Source organism: Salmo salar, chromosome 21 (assembly GCF_965601325.2).
Source record: "Salmo salar chromosome 21, fSalSal1, whole genome shotgun sequence".
NCBI lineage: Eukaryota > Metazoa > Chordata > Actinopteri > Salmoniformes > Salmonidae > Salmo > Salmo salar.
Genome location: NC_138311.1, coordinates 46,750,612 through 46,770,920, shown reverse-complemented (window position 1 = coordinate 46,770,920; position 20,309 = coordinate 46,750,612). Strand labels below are relative to the sequence as shown.

Here is a 20,309-nt window from a genome sequence, read left to right as displayed (position 1 = left end):
GCAGTTGACCGGGGTAGAGGTAGCCAGGTGGAAAGCATGGCCAGCCGTAGAAAAATGCTTATTGAAATTCTCAATTATCGTGGATATATCGGTGGTGACAGTGTTTCCTAGCCTCAGTGCTGTGGGCAGTTGGGAGGAGGTGCTCTTATTCTCCATGGACTTTACAGTGTCCCAGAACTTTTTTGAGTTTGTGCTACAGGATGCAAATTTCTGTATGAAAAAGCTAGCCTTAGCTTTCCTAACTGCCTGTGTATATTGGTTCCTAACTTCCCTGAAAAGTTGCATATCACGGGGGCTATTTGATGCTAATGCAGTACGCCACAGGATGTTTTTGTGCTGGTCAAGGGCAGTCAGGTCTGGAGTGAACCAAGGGCTATATCTGTTCCTGGTTCTACATTTTTTTAATGGGGCATGCTTATTTAAGATGGTGAGAAAGGCACTTTTAAAGTATAACCAGGCATCCTCTACTGACGGGGTGAGGTCAATATCCTTCCAGGATACCCGGGCCAGGTCGATTAGAAAGGCCTGCTCGCTGAAGTGTTTTAGGGAGTGTTTGACAGTGATGAGGGGTGGTCGTTTGACCGCAGACCCATTATGGATGCAGGCAATGAGGCAGTGATTGCTGAGATCTTGGTTGAAGACAACAGAGGTGTATTTGGAGGGCAAGTTGGTTAGGATGATATCTATGAGGGTGCCCGTGTTTACGGATTTGGGGTTGTACCTGGTAGGTTCATTGATAATTTCTGTGAGATTGAGGGCATCAAGCTTAGATTGTAGGATGGCCGGGGTGTTAAGCATGTCCCATTTTAGGTCACCTAGCAGCACGAGTTCTGAATATAGATGGGGGGCAATAAATTCACATATGGTGTCCAGGGCACAGCTGGGGGCAGAGGGTGGTCTATAGCAAGCGACAACGGTGAGAGACTTGTTTCTGGAAAGGTGGATTTTTAAAAGTAGAAGCTCGAATTGTTTGTGCACAGACCTGGATAGTATGACAGATCTCTGCAGTAGATTGCCACTTCGCCCCCTTTGGCAGTTCTATCTTGTCGGAAAATTTTATAGTTCGGGATGGAATTTCAGGGTTTTTGGTGGTCTTCCTAAGCCAGGATTCAGACACGGCTAGGACATCCGGTTTGGCAGAGTGTGCTAAGGCAGTGAATAAAACAAACTTGGGGAGGAGGCTTCTAATGTTAACATGCATGAAATCAAGGCTTTTACGGTTACAGAAGTCAACAAATAAGAGCGCCTGGGGAATGGGAGTGGAGCTAGGAACTGCTGGACCTGGATTAACCTCTACATCACCAGAGGAACAGAGGAGGAGTAAGATAAGGGTACGGCTAAAGCCTAAAGAACTGGTCGTCTAGTACGTTCGGAACAGAGAGTAAAAGAAGCAGGTTTCTGGGCGCGATAGAATAGATTCAAGGCATAATGTACAGACAAAGGTATGGTAGGATGTGAATACAGTGGAGGTAAACCTAGGCATAGAGTGATGATGAGAGATATATTGTCTCTAGAAACATAATTTAAACCAGGTGATGTCACCGCATGTGTGGGAGGTGGAACTGAAGGGTTAGCTAAGGCATATTGAGCAGGGCTAGAGGCTCTACAGTGAAATAAGACAATAATCACTAACCAAAACAGCAATGGACAAGGCATATTGACATTAGGGAGAGGCATGTGTAGCCGAGTGATCATAGGGGTCCAGTGAGTAGTTAAGCTGGCTGGAGACACGGCAATTCAGACAGCTAGCAGGCCGGGGCTAGCAAGCTAGCAGAAGGGCCTTAGAGGTACGTCGCGACGGAAGAAGTCTGTTGTAGCCTCCTCGTGCGGAGCCTCCTCGTGCGGTTCCGTCGGCAGACCAGCCGTGATGGATTAGTAGGGTTCCGTGTAGTAAAGGTGCCCAGTCCAATTGGCAAAATAGGTATAGTGGCCCAAGAAATTGGTCGATGGACCTATTCAGGGGATGGGCATTCAGGGGACGTCGCAACGAAGGGTCCTGTTGCAAAAATAACCCTCGGGCAGATTACGTCGGTAGTCCAGTTGTGATGGATTAGCAGGGCTTTGTGTAGTAAAAGGGGTCCAAAATAGGTATTGTAGCCCAAAGGAGTGGCTGATGGACCTCTTCAGCTAGCCAGGAGATGGGCCTAGCATGGGCTAGCTCCAGGCTAATTGGTGCTTGCTTCAGGACAGAGACGTTAGCCAGGAGTAGCAACTCGGATTGCAGCTAGCTAGCTGCGATGATCCAGGTGAAAAGGTTCAGAGCTTGCGGTAGGAATCCGGGGGTATGGAGAGAAAATTACATTTACATTTACGTCATTTAGCAGACAAAATAAGTCCGGTATGCTCTGGTTTGAATCGCGTTGTGCAAACTGGCGAGAGATTTCCGAGCTAGCGGTTAGCTGATGACTGCTAGCAGTGGTTAGCTGACTACGAGCTAGTAGCTAGTTAGTTAGCTAGCTAGCTTCTGTTGGGGGAATCTGGTTTGAAAGTAAAGAAAAATACTTTAGAAAATATCAGATCCATACCACATTGGGTGAGGCGGGTTGCAGGAGAGTATATTGAAGTTGAGGTTTAGGAAAAATATTTTAAAAAATATATGCGAAGAAAAAAGATATATACACGGGACAAGACGAGGACAAAGACGTCTGACTGCTACGCCATCTTGGACATCAGTGGACATCACAACGATACCTGAGATGGCTCAGGTGATTTTCTAGGACCATGTCCTCTCCTCTCTACGACCTCAACGGCAAAAGCGTTTTCAATTTCCTGGCAGAGTGGGGTGATACAAAGACAGTCCTTGTTTTGAAGTCTCTCCCTTTTCCTGGACCTAGCGGGCTGGAACCTGAGGAGTAGGGTAGGAGCAGCGGGGGGGTTTAAGGAGCTGTAAGGGGATGCAGAGGGGCGGAATCAGACGGTCAATTAAACTGACCTTGGTCTCTCGCCCCTGTGTAATGACCCGGTCTAGTCTCTCTCACACCTGTGTAATGACAAAGGATAGTTCTCTGGAGGAAGCGCTGTCTTGAGAAGGAGAGTAAAGGTGGTGAAGGTGTCGTGATGCCTTGATGTCGTGGAGCAAATGGCACAAAAGTTGAAAGTTATATTTAATCTAGACATCAGGGTACTGTAAGAGTCCACAGTAGATTTCCCTTTTTAAACGAGCTCTATGAACTCTATTTGACAAGCTTTAACTTGGCTACTGGACAAAAGTTTGTTTTTCTTAGTTTGCAGATTAGTGTTGTATTTCCTGGATTTGGAGTGTGCAGATTAGTGGTATGTTTCCTGGATTCGGAGTGTGCAGATTAGTGGTATGTTTCCTGGATTTGGAGTGTGCAGATTAGTGTTGTGTTTCCTGGATTTGGAGTTTGCAGATTAGTGTTGTGTTTCCTGGATTTGGAGTGTGCAGATTAGTGTTGTGTTTCCTGGATTTGGAGTGTGCAGATTAGTGTTGTGTTTCCTGGATTTTGAGTGTGCAGATTAGTGTTGTGCTTCCTGGATTCGGGAGTATGCAGATTAGTGTTGTGTTTCCTGGATTTGGAGTGTGCAGATTAGTGTTGTGTTTCCTGGATTTGGAGTGTGCAGATTAGTGGTATGTTTCCTGGATTCGGAGTGTGCAGATTAGTGGTATGTTTCCTGGATTTGGAGTGTGCAGATTAGTGTTGTGTTTCCTGGATTTGGAGTTTGCAGATTAGTGTTGTGTTTCCTGGATTTGGAGTGTGCAGATTAGTGTTGTGCTTCCTGGATTTGGAGTATGCAGATTAGTGGTATGTTTCCTGGATTTGGAGTGTGCAGATTAGTGTTGTGTTTCCTGGATTTGGAGTGTGCAGATTAGTGTTGTGTTTCCTGGATTTGGAGTGTGCAGATTAGTGTTGTATTTCCTGGATTTGGAGTGTGCAGATTAGTGTTGTATTTCCTGGATTTGGAGTATGCAGATTAGTGTTGTGTTTCCTGGATTTGGAGTATGCAGATTAGTGTTGTGTTTCCTGGATTTGGAGTATGCAGATTAGTGTTGTGTTTCCTGGATTTGGAGTGTGCAGATTAGTGTTGTGTTTCCTGGATTTGGAGTGTGCAGATTAGTGTTGTGTTTCCTGGATTTGGAGTGTGCAGATTAGTGTTGTGTTTCCTGGATTTGGAGTGTGCAGATTAGTGTTGTGTTTCCTGGATTTGGAGTGTGCAGATTAGTGTTGTATTTCCTGGATTTGGAGTGTGCAGATTAGTGTTGTATTTCCTGGATTTGGAGTATGCAGATTAGTGGTATGTTTCCTGGATTTGGGTAAACTCTGGGCTGTGTAGACTACTGTTTGACGATCAGCTAGGCTGGGATACACATTACTCAAGTAATCCTAAAGCATGTTGGATTGGCAGTTACTTTAGACATTTCTCCAGTTGAAAACGATACACAAGGAAAAGTTGGCTGTCTATTTCAGAGATAAGAATGAAATGTGAGATGGGTAATTCCACAGTGATGCTGAGACTCACTTTAAAATGTATGTCAAACAAAAATCAATGATTGCAAAGTTAAACTCTATGCCCAAGGACTACTTTTAACAATTTCCACTGAAGAACAGTGGAGATGCAAAGTTTGGTGACAGAATGACAGCACAAACAGCACAAACCGTCATTCTGTTAGCATAGAGTTGTATGTTTTGCTTAAGTTAGCCATAATTGGTCAGGCATCTGAAACGGATTAACCTGTTTATATGGATCCCTTACTTTTCAGGAGGAGGAGCATCTCTCTTCCCAGTTCACTTTGAGGGATAAGTGAATTAAACACACCCTCGGTCATAGTCAGATTCGTTTTATGCGTCTTCAAACCATTTCCTATTCTTTGCCCATTGAATGAGACTGCTAGACGTTTATTAGGCTAATGCAAGACAATTTATTCAAATGCAACAATGTTGCATTTCTGTCTTCAATATCCCCCTTTAGAATGTCTTTGAGAGCTACACAAATGATTCCATTGCCAATATATTCCACATAAGATGGAGTTTCTGCACTGTCGACAGCACAACTAGAAGCTGCCATGTTTGGCTTATATCTAGAACGTGACATCTTTAACATGATGCAACCAGAATGAATCACTTAACAGTAGAAGGGTGTTTTCTTTCCCGCTCTTTTTCTGGAACGTCATTCAGAACCAGCATGACCCAAGATTCAGCACGCAGGAAAACAAAACCTATATCCAAGGGGCAAACAATCAGGATCCTCCCCCTTTGCTCTGCTCCACCCCTCGCCTCTCACTGAGGCATGAAAAGACGAGGTCAGATAACAACCACACATTACCCTCGCCAATTTATTACCTCAATTCATCACCTCACGTCCTCCACTGTATCACTGTATACCCACCTGAAATGGCCAGGGGGAAGGCAAGGTAGCTTTAAGTGTTGGTTTGAGACTGTACCGTCGACCTGTTCCCCCTGGGGCTGTGTTTAATGAGAGGGCTGTCTCTGGCACGCCAATAAGCCATTTTCTAGGTTAAATGAATGGACTAGCACAAATTTAGTACCAAGGTGATTCCCCCAGTCTTTTCATCTCCCGCCATGTTTTTGTTGTCATTGTAAAACAATGTAGGACAGGAAACTACTGACTATAAACCGAGTGGTTCGAGCCCTGCATGCTGATTGGCTGAAAGCCGTGGTATATTAGACCATATACCACGGGTATGACAAGTACTTTTTACTAATTTTGTTGGTAACCAGCTTATAATAGCAATAAGGCCCCTTGGGGGTTTGTGGTACAGTATATGGTCAATATACCATGGCTAAGGGCTGTATCCAGGCACTCTGCGTTGTCATGCATAAGAACAGCTCTTAGCCGTGGTATATTGGCCATATACCACACCCCCTCGTGCCTTATTGCTTAATTATAAACTGGGTGGTTCAAGCCCTGAAAGCTGATTGGCTGACAGCCGTGGTATATCAGACCGTATACCATGGGTATGACAAAACATTTATTTTTACAGCTCTAATTAAGTTAGTAACCAGTTTGTAATAGCAATAAGGCACCTCAGAGGTTTGTGGTATATGGCCATTATACCACGGCTAAGGGCTGTATCCAGACACTCTGCGTTGCGTCGTGAATAAGAACAACCCTTAACCATGGTATATTGGCCATATACCACACCCCCTCGTACCTTATTGCTTAAATATAACATGCAATGTATATAACACACAGTTTTAGTATCAGCCTTCATAGTCAAAGGCAAAGTTCAGAAATGTCCAACTATATGTCAAAACTGATGAACATCCTGCTGTAAAATGGCTAAATAAATGCTGTACCTCCTAGCTAATGGTTGACTCTAATCGGATGGTTGTGTTAACGTTGTGTTGGAGTCCCGTGCAGAACACTTAGGGTAGCTTTTATATGGCCATTACCAGGCAGTAAAAACGCACTAAACTCCATCCACCTGGACTAGTTTAGGCTCTGTGTTTGTTTTATTAGCATTTCAAAGCCTTCAGAGAGAACTATAGATGAGATCTTGACTGATATAATCTGATTTTAGAGAGAAAAAGTAAAAAAAGAAAGATGAAAGTTCACGTTCTTCCCAACAGCGTTTTTTGACTGACCGACCACAGACATACCATAGATTTCTGAGCAGCCTTTGAGGCTAGAGGAGTGCTTTGCTCCCAGCTATTCTCTTAAGTCCTTTTTCACACTTCACTGGCTTTGTTTACTGTAATCCTCTGTCTTCAGGATATTCCCTAAACGAGACCAGTTATTTATTTTTTTACCTTTATTAAACTAGGCAAGTCCGTTAAGAACAAATTCTTATTTACAATGACGGCCTACCCCCGGCCAAACCCTAACACAATTGTGCACCGTCCTATGGGACTCCCAATCACGTCCCGTTGTGATACAGCCCGGAATCGAACCAGGGTCTGTAGTGACAGTTCTAGCACTGAGATGCAGTGCCTTAGACCGCTGCGCCACTCGGGAGCCCAGTCATGCGAACCAACATAGTTTAACCTGCATATTGCCGACAAATCTGATGGCTAAACTTTAGAGAGCACATAGCAAATGAAGAAAATACAGGTGTTCTGTTAGAACACCATCTACAGTGATTTCCATAAGGATAAGGTATTGTTAATGCAATTTCCTGACTTGCTTTAAAATGTAGCCAATCCCTCTGCAAGTTGTTCCTCAAATAGTCATTATTAAAAGCGTTCAGCCCAGGCTATAGGCCTACCGATGGGAGGTCAACCTCCATTCTAGACTTGCTAGGCCATCCACAGCAGGTGAGACCTCTGGCCCTGTAGCTCACAATGGCCATTACTAAGACCCTGGTGTTGATCAGAGGGTTGTCTACAGAGCCTGAGTGCTTTACAACCCCTGTGCCTGCCTGTGCTCTGACCGCCTGGTATTGTCAAACAAGAGGGAGAATGACCCACACACAAAAGAGCAGTAAAGGCTGAAGTAAAGGACCCTTTGGTTTTATAGGCGCTTAGGCCTGAGGGGTTTGTGAAAGAGCAGTGACCAGCCCCTCAGTCACTTCCTGTAATGGAGGATGATCCACAGTGAAGCGTCAGTGTCGGGAGAAGACGAGAACAGAGACGGGGAGATGTTTAAAACCACGCTCGGGAACTTGTTTAGAGCAGACAGTGTCGGGAGAAGACTGGGGATACTTTTCTCACCACCTCTCCTTCTCTTTTTTATGTAAAAGAAGACTGAAGACTGAGAGAAACACTCTGACTGAAGATTGTATCAGGATATCTCAGGTAATTCTGTTATTTCTAGGTTGGCATGCTCCTTACGTTGATGTTCCTCACTCTGCTTCTCATCTCTGTTGTCCTTCTGGGCATTCTGCAACATGTTTTTATTTGTTTGGGATCGTATCCTATAGGTCAACTTTTATAACTATTGGCATTATTGGAATGCCTTCCAGGGAAATGATACAGGGAGGGAAAACATGCATCTCTTTGAGTCTTTGCGACAGGCTCAACAAGTCTGCTGCTCTCCATACACACACACACAAATACACACACACACAAATACACACACACACACACACACACACACACACACACACACACACACACACACAGTAACCCGAGCCCCTCTCTCTACTTCCAAATAGGGGATTCTAAAAGCCAACACATTCTTGTCGGCAGGACTTCTCAGCGATGGTTTCTCTCTATAGACGTGATGGTTTCTCTCTGTAGATGTGATGGTTTCTCTCTGTAGACGTGATAGTTTCTCTCTATAGACGTGATGGTTTCTCTCTGTAGATGTGATGGTTTCTCTCTGTAGACGTGATGGTTTCTCTCTGTAGACGTGATGGTTTCTCTCTATAGACGTGATGGTTTCTCTCTGTAGACGTGATGGTTTCTCTCTGTAGACGTGATGGTTTCTCTCTGTAGACGTGATGGTTTCTCTCTGTAGACGTGATGGTTTCTCTCTGTAGACGTGATGGTTTCTCTCTGTAGAGGTGATGGTTTCTCTCTGTAGAGGTGATGGTTTCTCTCTGTAGACGTGATGGTTTCTCTCTGTAGACGTGATGGTTTCTCTCTGTAGACGTGATGGTTTCTCTCTGTAGACGTGATGGTTTCTCTCTGTAGACGTGATGGTTTCTCTCTGTAGACGTGATGGTTTCTCTCTGTAGACGTGATGGTTTCTCTCTATAGACGTGATGGTTTCTCTCTGTAGACGTGATGGTTTCTCTCTGTAGACGTGATGGTTTCTCTCTGTAGACGTGATGGTTTCTCTCTGTAGACGTGATGGTTTCTCTCTATAGACGTGATGGTTTCTCTCTATAGACGTGATGGTTTCTCTCTAGACTTGATGGTTTTTGTGCCAGGTCAGGAAGGTGCTGATGGAAGCTCTCTCTCTTTCTACAGACCTGATGCAGCCAGAACCCCCCATCCCCCCATTTCGTTGTCTCTTGTCACAAGGCAGGCAGTGGGTAATGTCACAACTGAGAAAGTGGGTCTAAAAAGGGTCTAAGAAAATAAAGCTATTGTATAGGTTGTGTTAAAAACAAACAGAAGGCAGAACTGTCCCTGAATCAGCAGCTTGTTACCAACATCCTGTTCTACAACACCTCTGAATCCATGACTCAAGCCTTTCTCCCATTTTCCTCCCCCACAATCAGCTGCAGCTAAAAATAGGGACGCACATTGTATTCCGTGTCCATTGAGGTACCCACAACCCTCGAGGCGTCACTGAGCATTGTCACGCTGTCAAGCCATGCTGACACTAGTGACTGGTGTGTCCACCTACATACAGTCCCTGTCATGACGCGACTCCCCGTCTCTCTACCTCTGTACGTTTAACAAAAACAAAGCCATAAATCTGTAATTTGGATTGGCCCAGGGCTTTCCAAACTGGTAGGGTGTAACACTATACAGAAAATGGCTGAAACATTTCAGTGTAAAGCTGCCTGAAGATTTTTGTCTCAGCAGTCTCTGTACTTGTTTTTTCCTTGTTGTAGCTGGTCTGAGTAGACGGTCACTGCTCCACAAACCTCTCTTTAATTGAGACAGCCACCATAAACAGTCATAAAAAACCAGGTACCATATTTAAAGTAAACCAAGCACCATATTTAAAGTAAACCAGGCACCATATTTCAAGTAAATCAGGCACCATATTTCAAGTAAATCAGGCACCATATTTCAAGTAAACCAGGCACCATGTTTAAAGTAAACCAGGCACCATATTTCAAGTAAATCAGGCACCTTATTTCAAGTAAACCAGGCACCATGTTTAAAGTAAACCAGGCACCATGTTTCAAGTAAATCAGGCACCATATTTCAAGTAAACCAGGCACCATATTTCAAGTAAACCAGGCACCATATTTCAAGTAAACCAGGCACCATATTTCAAGTAAACCAGGCACCATATTTCAAGTAAACCAGGCACCATATTTCAAGTAAACCAGGCACCATGTTTAAAGTAAACTGAGCAGCTATTTAAAGTAAACCAGGCACCATATTTCAAGTAAACCAAAGCACCATATTTGTTTGACAGTCCTGGAAACCTGCTTAACCTAGATGGTAATGGTATTTATGGACATGCAGGTATGGTTATTTACATTGAAGTGTCTTTTTAGTCTGTGAGAACATTGTCTTGATGATGGGGGATTTGGGGAATGTTCTGTTCATTTAGACATATGCCTAAATTACGTATTGCACTGTATGCCTCTTCACAATATGCAGTCAACTTCCCTGACGGGAGGCACTTTAATAACACTGTGTGTTGTGCTATCGCCCCTGAGTTTAGTGTGTCAGCCTTGAGGGAGCTGTGGGGCACTAGTAGGAGTCTTTAGTGGGTGATGGCTTTGATCGTTTCCTTATCGGATTACACTCTCCGTTCCCTTGCCCCCTATGCTATCAACCATTTAAAATGACTTATAGAAGCTGTCACAGTTGGGATTTATTGTCTATGATTTACATTACTTTAATTTAATGGTCATATCTAGGGTTGCAAAAAGGGATGGTATATTACCGGAAACTTTCGAAGTTTACCAATTAACTTTTAGAACTTTGGTTTCTTTATAGATGCACTATGCAGAAATCGCTCCGCCATTTCCTGGTTGCTAAAATTCTAATAGTTTGACCCATTTTTGTTTATGTGACAAAACGATCAAGTATAGTGTAAAGAATTTACTGTTCTGTCTAAACCGCTGTGAAATATATTTTTAATAAGAAAAAAATATTGTATTTTCCGCTGTTTGAAGCTGGTGTACAAAACTGAAAGTAAAAGACGCAAAAACTAAACTTAAAAACCCGGAAGCATAGAAATAGAGCACATAGAACAGATGTACCGCTTGCTTTCTCATTGCTTTCAATGAGAATGACAGATCTGTAACACTCATTTCTATGTGAATTTGGTTGGGTCGCCCCAAAAGTTACATATTGCAGCTTTAAGGGATTTTATGTACAGTGAGGGAAAAAAGTATTTGATGCCCTGCTGATTTTGTACGTTTGCCCACTGACAAAGAAATGATCAGTCTATAATTTTAATGGCAGGTTTATTGTAGTTGGCCACCAGGTTTGCACACATCTCAGGAGGGATTTTGTCCCACTCCTCTTTGCAGATCTTCTCCAAGTCATTAAGGTTTCGAGGCTGACGTTTGGCAACTCGAACCTTCAGTTCCCTCCACAGATTTTCTATGGGATTAAGGTCTGGAGACTGGCTAGGCCACTCCAGGACCTTAATGTGCTTCTTCTTGAGCCACTCCTTTGTTGCCTTGGCCGTGTGTTTTGGGTTATTGTCATGCTGGAATACCCATCCACGACCCATTTTCAATGCCCTGGCTGAGGGAAGGAGGTTCTCACCCAAGATTTGACGGTACATGGCCCCGTCCATCATCCCTTTGATGCGGTGAAGTTGTCCTGTCCCCTTAGCAGAAAAACACCCCCAAAGCATAATGTTTCTACCTCCATGTTTGACGGTGGGGATGGTGTTCTTGGGGTCATAGGCAGCATTCCTCCTCCTCCAAACACGTTGAGTTGATCAAATCAAATCAAATTTATTTATATAGCCCTTCGTACATCAGCTAATATCTCAAAGTGCTGTACAGAAACCCAGCCTAAAACCCCAAACAGCAAGCATAGCATGTGAAAGAAGCACGGTGGCTAGAAAAAACTCCCTAGGAAAAACTCCCTAGAAAGGCCAAAATCCTAGGAAGAAACCTAGAGGAACCAGGCTATGAGGGGTGGCCAGTCCTCTTCTGGCTGTGCAGGGTGGATATTATAACAGAACATGGTCAAGATGTTAAAATGTTAAAATGTTAATAAATGACCAGCATGGTCAAATAATAATAATCATAGTAGTTGTCGAGGGTGCAACAAGCACGTCCGGTGAACAGGTCAGGGTTCCATAGCCGCAGGCAGAACAGTTGAAACTGGAGCAGCAGCACGGCCAGGTGGACTGGGGACAGCAAGGAGTCATCATACCAGGTAGTCCTGAGGCATGGTCCTAGGGCTCAGGTCCTCCGAGAGAAAGACAGAAAGAGAGAGAGAATTAGAGAGAGCATATTTAAATTCACACAGGACACCGGATAAGACAAGAGAAATACTCCAGATGTAACAGACTGACCCTAGCCCCCCGACACATAAACTACTGCAGCATAAATACTGGAGGCTGAGACAGGAGGGATCAGAAGACACTGTGGCCCCATCCGATGATACCCCCGGACAGGGCCAAACAGGAAGGATATAACCCCACCCACTTTGCCAAAGCACAGCCCCCACACCACTAGAGGGATGTCTCCAACCACCAACTTACCGTCCTAAGACAAGGCTGTGTATAGCCCACAACGATCTCCGCCATGGCACAACCCAAGGGGGGGCGCCAACCCAGACAGGAAGACCACGTCAGTGACTCAACCCACTCAAGTGACGCACCCCTCCCATGGACGGCATGGAATAACACCAGTAAGCCAGTGACTCAGCCCCTGTAAAAGGGTTAGAGGCAGAGAATCCCAGTGGAAAGAGGGGAACCGGCAAGGCAGAGACAGCAAGGGCGGTTCGTTGCTCCAGCCTTTCCGTTCACCTTCACACTCCTGGGCCAGACTATACTTAATCATAGGACCTACTGAAGAGATAAGTCTTCAGTAAAGACTTAAAGGTTGAGACTGAGTCTGCGTCTCTCACATTGGTAGGCAGACCATTCCATAAAAATGGAGCTTAGAAATTTGCTTAGAAATTCTAGGGACAATTAGGAGGCCTGCGTCTTGTGACCGTAGCGTATGTGTAGGTATGTACGGCAGGACCAAATCGGAAAGATAGGTAGGAGCAAGCCCATGTAATGCTTTGTAGGTTAGCAGTAAAACCTTGAAATCAGCCCTTGCCTTAACAGGAAGCCAGTGTAGGGAGGCTAGCACTGGAGTAACATGATACATTTTTTTGGTTCTAGTCAGGATTCTAGCAGCCGTATTTAGCACTAACTGAAGTTTATTTAGTGCTTTATCCGGGTAGCCGGAAAGTAGAGCATTGCAGTAGTCCAGCCTAGAAGTAACAAAAGCATGGATTAATTTTTCTGCGTCATTTTTGGACAGAAAGTTTCTGATTTTTGCAATGTTACGTAGATGGAAAAAAGCTGTCCTTGAAACAGTCTTGATATGTTCTTCAAAAGAGATATCAGGGTCCAGAGTAATGCCGAGGTCCTTCACAGTTTTATTTGAGACGACTGTACAACCATCCAGATTAATTGTCAGATTCAACAGAAGATCTCTTTGTTTCTTGGGACCTAGAACAAGCATCTCTGTTTTGTCTGAGTTTAAAAGTAGAAAGTTTGCAGCCATCCACTTCTTTATGTCTGAAACACAGGCTTCTAGCGAGGGCAATTTTGGGGCTTCACCATGTTTCATTGAAATGTACAGCTGTGTGTCGTCCGCATAGCAGTGAAATTTAACATTATGTTTTCGAATGACATCCCCAAGAGGTAAAATATATAGTGAAAACAATAGTGGTCCTAAAACGGAACCTTGAGGAACACCGAAATTTACAATTGATTTGTCAGAGGACAAACCATTCACAGAGACAAACTGATATCTTTCCGACAGATAAGATCTAAACCAGGCCAGAACTTGTCCATGTAGACCAATTTGGGTTTCCAATCTCTCCAAAAGAATGTGGTGATCGATGGTATCAAAAGCGGCACTAAGATCTAGGAGCACGAGGACAGATGCAGAGCCTCGGTCTGACGTCATTAAAAGGTCATTTACCACCTTCACAAGTGCAGTCTCAGTGCTATGATGGGGTCTAAAACCAGACTGAAGCGTTTCGTATACATTGTTTGTCTTCAGGAAGGCAGTGAGTTGCTGTGCAACAGCTTTTTCAAAAAATTTTGAGAGGAATGGAAGATTCGATATAGGCCGATTAGTTTTTTATAATTTCTGGATCAAGATCCGGCTTTTTCAAGAGAGGCTTTATTACTGCCACTTTTAGTGAGCTTGGTACACATCCGGTGGATAGAGAGCCGTTTATTATGTTCAACATAGGAGGGCCAAGCACAGGAAGCAGCTCTTTCAGTAGTTTAGTTGGAATAGGGTCCAGTATGCAGCTTGAGGGTTTGGAGGCCATGATTATTTTCATCATTGTGTCAAGAGATATAGTACTAAAACACTTTAGTATCTCCCTTGATCCTAGGTCCTGGCAGAGTTGTGTAGACTCAGGACAATGGAGCTTTGGAGGAATACCCAGATTTAAAGAGGAGTCTGTAATTTGCTTTCTAATGATCATGATCTTTTCCTCAAAGAAGTTCATACATGTATTACTGCTGAAGTGAAAGCCATTCTCCATTTGCGAAGGCTGCTTTTTAGTTAGCTTTGCGACAGTATCAAAAAGAAATTTCGGATTGTTCTTATTTTCCTCAATTAAGTTGGAAAAATAGGATGATCGAGCAGCAGTGAGGGCTCTTCGATACTGCACGGTACTGTCTTTCCAAGCTAGTCGGAAGACTTCCAGTTTGGTGTGGCGCCATTTCCGTTCCAATTTTCTGGAAGCTTGCTTCAGAGCTCGTGTATTTTCTGTATACCTGGGAGCTAGTTTCTTATGACAGATGTTTTTAGTTTTTAGGGGTGCAACTGCATCTAGGGTATTGCGCAAGGTTAAATTGAGTTCCTCGGTTAGGTGGTTAACTGATTTTTGTCCTCTGACGTCCTTGGGTAGGCAGAGGCAGTCTGGAAGGGCATCAAGGAATCTTTGGGTTGTCTGAGAATTTATAGCACGACTTTTAATGCTCCTTGGTTGGGGTCTGAGCAGATTATTTGTTGCGATTGCAAACGTAATAAAATGGTGGTCCGATAGTCCAGGATTATGAGGAAAAACATTAAGATCCACAACATTTATTCCATGGGACAAAACTAGGTCCAGAGTATGACTGTGGCAGTGAGTAGGTCCAGAGACATGTTGGACAAAACCCACTGAGGCGATGATGGCTCCGAAAGCCTTTTGGAGTGGGTCTGTGGACTTTTCCATGTGAATGTTAAAGTCACCAAAAATTAGAATATTATCTGCTATGACTACAAGATCCAATAGGAATTCAGGGAACTCAGTGAGGAACACTGCATATGGCCCAGGAGGCCTGTAAACAGTAGCTATAAAAAGTGAGTGAGTAGGCTGCATAGATTTCATGACTAGAAGCTCAAAAGACGAAAACGTAATTGTTATTTTTTTTGTAAATTGAAATTTGCTATCGTAAATGTTAGCAACACCTCCGCCTTTGCCGGATGCACGGGGGGTATGGTCACTAGTGTAACCAGGGGGTGAGGCCTCATTTAACACAGTAAATTCATCAGGCTTAAGCCATGTTTCAGTCAGGCCAATCACATCAAGATTATGATCAGTGATTAGTTCATTGACTATAACTGCCTTGGAAGTGAGGGATCTAACATTAAGTAACCCAATTTTGAGATGTGAGGTATCACAATTTCTTTCAATAATGGCAGGAATGGAGGAGGTCTTTATACTAGTGAGATTACTAAAGCGAACACCGCCATTTTTGCCCAACCTAGATCGAGGCACAGACACGGTCTCAATGGGGAAAACTGAGCTGACTACGCTGACTGTGCTAGTGGCAGACTCCACTAAGCTGGCAGGCTGGCTAACAGCCTGCTGCCTGGCCTGCACCCTATTTCATTGTGGAGCTAGAGGAGTTAGAGTCCTGTCTATGTTCGTAGATAAGATGAGAGCACCCCTCCAGCTAGGATGGAGTCCGTCACTCCTCAACAGGCCAGGCTTGGTCCTGTTTGTGGGTGAGTCCCAGAAAGAGGGCCAATTATCTACAAATTCTATCTTTTGGGAGGGGCAGAAAACAGTTTTCAACCAGCGATTGAGTTGTGAGACTCTGCTGTAGAGCTCATCACTCCCCCTAACTGGGAGGGGGCCAGAGACAATTAATCGATGCCGACACATCTTTCTAGCTGATTTACACGCTGAGGCTATGTTGCGCTTGGTGACCTCTGACTGTTTCATCCTAACATCGTTGGTGCCGACGTGGATAACAATATCTCTATACTCTCTACACTCGCCAGTTTTAGCTTTAGCCAGCACCGTCTTTAGATTAGCCTTAACGTCGGTAGCCCTGCCCCCTGGTAAACAGTGTATGATCGCTGGATGATTAGTTTTAAGTCTAATACTGCGGGTAATGGAGTCGCCAATGACTTGATGAGTTGATGCCAAAGAGCTCCATTTTGGTCTCATCTGACCACAACACTTTCACCCAGTTGTCCTCTGAATCATTCAGATGTTCATTGGCAAACTTCAGACGGGCATGTACATGTGCTTTCTTGAGCAGGGGGACCTTGCGGGCACTGCAGGATTTCAGTCCTTCACGGCGTAGTGTGTTACCAATTGTTTTCTTGGTGACTATGGTCCCAGCTGCCTTGAGATCATTGACAAGATCCTCCCGTGTAGTTCTGGGCTGATTCCTCACCGTTCTCATGATCATTGCAACTCTATGAGGTGAGATCTTGCATGGAGCCCCAGGCCGAGGGATATTGACAGTTGTTTTGTGTTTCTTCCATTTTCGAATAATCGCACCAACTGTTGTCACCTTCTCACCAAGCTGCTTGGTGATGGTCTTGTAGCCCATTCCAGCCTTGTGTAGATCTACAATCTTGTCCCTGACATCCTTGGAGAGCTCTTTGGTCTTGGCCATGTTGGAGAGTTTGGAATCTGATTGATTGATTGCTTCTGTGGACAGGTGTCTTTTATACAGGTAACAAGCTGAGATTAGGAGCACTCCCTTTAAGAGACATCTGGGAGCCAGAAATCTTTCTGATTGAGAGGGGGTCAAATACTTATTTCCCTCATTAAAATGCAAATCAATTTATAACATTTTTGACATGCGTTTTTCTGGGTTTTTTGGTTGTTATTCTGTCTCTCACTGTTCAAATAAACCTACCATTAAAATGATAGACTGATCATTTCTTTGTCAGTGGGCAAACATACAAAATCAGCAGGGAATCAAATACTTTTTTCCCTCACTGTACTCTATCATAAGACATCTAATGGCCATTTTGGGTACTTCACATTATCACAGGTGTCTGTAATTATCTCTTGCCTTATCACGTGAAATATATGAAATAATTAAATAATCATCAACTTAGTGAATACCATTTGGTGTATAATATGAGGGTTTCTGCATGAAATATCCTTGTTTTTTCTTTTACACACTTTTATTTTTTTTACTACTATGTCAGTATGTATTTTTTGGCAGTGTTTTGGTGGCAGTTGTGAAAAAAGTCAATAGCTGGACGAGTTGTAGAGGTCATTTAAAATAATGCCGGTGTTGATTTAGATGCTTTTTTCATTAATTAGGCAATTTTTTTCTTGAACCATATTGTCTATCTACTAGAAACTCATGGACAATATGGACACAGATATAAAAAAAAATATTGAAAAAAAGTTATTGCATGCATATCTCCTGGGTCAACACTCAACATACTGCAAAGATTTCAGTGTGACCGTGGCCATTCACTGAGGAATTCACCAGAAAGCCAACTGCCTTTAAATAGAATATGAGCTTCTCATGGTAACCCACATGGAGAATAAAAATCCTTAGCAGTTTGCATGCACAGGGGCAATTTGCAACCTGACTCAGTGAAGAAAGCTGAGGGGCTTAAATTAAAAGCTGGGGGGAAAAAGGCTGCTGTGCTGCGTTGTCCTCTCTCCCCACATGTACTGAGTTATCAGAACCAGGTGCTGGTTGGTTAACTGAGTAAGCCAGTCAGGTGCACCGCTCCATTGGAATGTGTTTTCCAGACATAGCTGATCTTCACCAGAACTCAGAACTCTGGAAGTGGTTAAAACCCCTCTTAAAAATGTCTAGACCCCTGCTTGGAAGTGGATTGTTCCCATTTCAGACTCCTTTCCTTCCTTATCATGGGAACTAGATTCCTACACTGATCCCAGTGACCTTCAGGGGAAAGACCTGCTGATTTCCTAAAGGAGGAGAGGAATAAGGGAATAGAGGAGGAGGGGAATAGGGTTCAAGGAAGGTGATGTTTTGTAGTTAGTACTGAAACCAGAGAGAACCTAGTCATTTCCAAAGAGCACAAACTGTCTTATCAATGATACTGTTTCCAATCAAGTGTTTGATAATGAGGAGTGTGTAGCAGATGAATGACTTACCAGTATGCTAAGATGTTTGGAGACTGAGCATCAGTACTGAACTGATAGGTCACAGGAGGCCGCAACAGAATTAACTGTTCAATACTAGAGATTGTGACTCAGTAACAGGTACATCGATGCACTAACCTGTCAACTCTTCCCATGATTCCACCTGGCTTAGCTTTGTGAAGGAGAAAATGGCTTGTCATAATATGACTCATCTCTCTCGCAGGCACATGTTTTATCTGGGCTGCCTTTAGCTGCTTGATGGACAAACTCACTAGATAAGGGGTATTTTGGGATTTGCCCTCCTTCTCTCTCTGTGTGTGTGTGTGTGTGTGTGTGTGTGTGTGTGTGTGTGTGTGTGTGTGTGTGTGTGTGTGTGTGTGTGTGTGTGTGTGTGTGTGTGTGTGTGTGTGTGTGTGTGTGTGTGTGTGTGTGTGTGTGTGGTGTGATTGGTAATGAGGTGGGCTGGCAGGCAGACTAGCTGACACACTCCTGATAGATAGTGACTGTTCCCATAGTTCCCCCAATCTGTTGTCCAATCACATTGCTGCAGTGTCAGGAAGTTGAGGGTCGCTGACCTCTTGGGACTCTGATTTAAGGAGGGGGTAGCAGGGAATTAAATTACTTCCTAGTGCTTCTAGTAAACCAGGGGTCTATCTTGTCACACTCAACCTGACCGGAAAGATCGGTTAAACAAGGCTCTTACTTTTTCTCTGTGGATACATACATGTGGATAAGGTTTCACTTAATTTGAACCTAAGGTAAGGCTACTGTTCATGTTTTAATTAGCATGTCATTTTGGCTATATTCACCGCCTGGCGTAGTGAACTGTCTTCACCGCCTGGCGTAGTGAACTGTCTTCACCGCCTGGCGTAGTGAACTGTCTTCACCGCCTGGCGTAGTGAACTGTCTTCACCGCCTGGCGTAGTGAACTGTCTTCACCGCCTGGCGTAGTGAACTGTCTTCACCGCCTGGCGTAGTGAACTGTCTTCACCGCCTGGCGTAGTGAACTGTCTTCACCGCCTGGCGTAGTGAACTGTCTTCACCGCCTGGCGTAGTGAACTGTCTTCACCGCCTGGCGTAGTGAACTGTCTTCACCGCCTGGCGTAGTGAACTGTCTTCACCGCCTGGCGTAGTGAACTGTCGTTACCGTCTGGCGTAGTGAACTGTCTTCACCGCCTGGCGTAGTGAACTGTCTTCACCGCCTGGCGTAGTGTACTGTCTTCACCGCCTGGCGTAGTGCACTGTCGTTACCGCCTGGCGTAGTGAACTGTCGTTACCGCCTGGCGTAGTGAACTGTCGTTACCGCCTGGCGTAGTGAACTGTCGTTACCGCCTGGCGTAGTGAACTGTCGTTACCGCCTGGCGTAGTGAACTGTCTTCACCGCCTGGCGTAGTGAACTGTCGTTACCGCCTGGCGTAGTGAACTGTCTTCACCGCCTGGCGTAGTGAACTGTCTTCACCGCCTGGCGTAGTGAACTGTCGTTACCGCCTGGCGTAGTGAACTGTCGTTACCGCCTGGCGTAGTGAACTGTCGTTACCGCCTGGCGTAGTGAACTGTCGTTACCGCCTGGCGTAGTGTACTGTCTTCACCGCCTGGCGTAGTGCACTGTCGTTACCGCCTGGCGTAGTGAACTGTCGTTACCGCCTGGCGTAGTGAACTGTCGTTACCGCCTGGCGTAGTGAACTGTCGTTACCGCCTGGCGTAGTGAACTGTCTTCACCGCCTGGCGTAGTGAACTGTCTTCACCGCCTGGCGTAGTGAACTGTCTTCACCGCCTGGCGTAGTGAACTGTCGTTACCGCCTGGCGTAGTGAACTGTCGTTACCGCCTGGCGTAGTGAACTGTCGTTACCGCCTGGCGTAGTGAACTGTCGTTACCGCCTGGCGTAGTGAACTGTCGTTACCGCCTGGCGTAGTGAACTGTCGTTACCGCCTGGCGTAGTGAACTGTCGTTACCGCCTGGCGTAGTGAACTGTCGTTACCGCCTGGCGTAGTGAACTGTCTTCACCGCCTGGCGTAGTGAACTGTCTTCACCGCCTGGCGTAGTGAACTGTCTTCACCGCCTGGCGTAGTGAACTGTCGTTACCGCCTGGCGTAGTGAACTGTCGTTACCGCCTGGCGTAGTGAACTGTCGTTACCGCCTGGCGTAGTGAACTGTCGTTACCGCCTGGCGTAGTGAACTGTCTTCACCGCCTGGTGTAGTGAACTGTCGTTACCGCCTGGCGTAGTGAACTGTCTTCACTGCCT

At 44.8% G+C, this 20,309-nt stretch overlaps 1 protein-coding gene across 2 annotated transcripts in view; it reads left to right on the top strand.

Moving 5' to 3' along the window:
- The window catches only part of LOC106595135 (ly6/PLAUR domain-containing protein 6B), a 62,054-nt gene that overhangs the window by 14,987 nt on the left and 26,758 nt on the right, over positions 1-20,309 (top strand). Inside the window, exon 2 of one of the 2 annotated variants that reach the window (XM_045704834.2) lies at positions 7,661-7,715. The exons of the other annotated variant lie outside the window; for it this stretch is intronic. The gene's annotated coding sequence lies outside the window, so the exon portion shown is untranslated. The remainder of the gene's footprint in view (positions 1-7,660; positions 7,716-20,309) is intronic. 2 annotated transcript variants of the gene reach the window in all.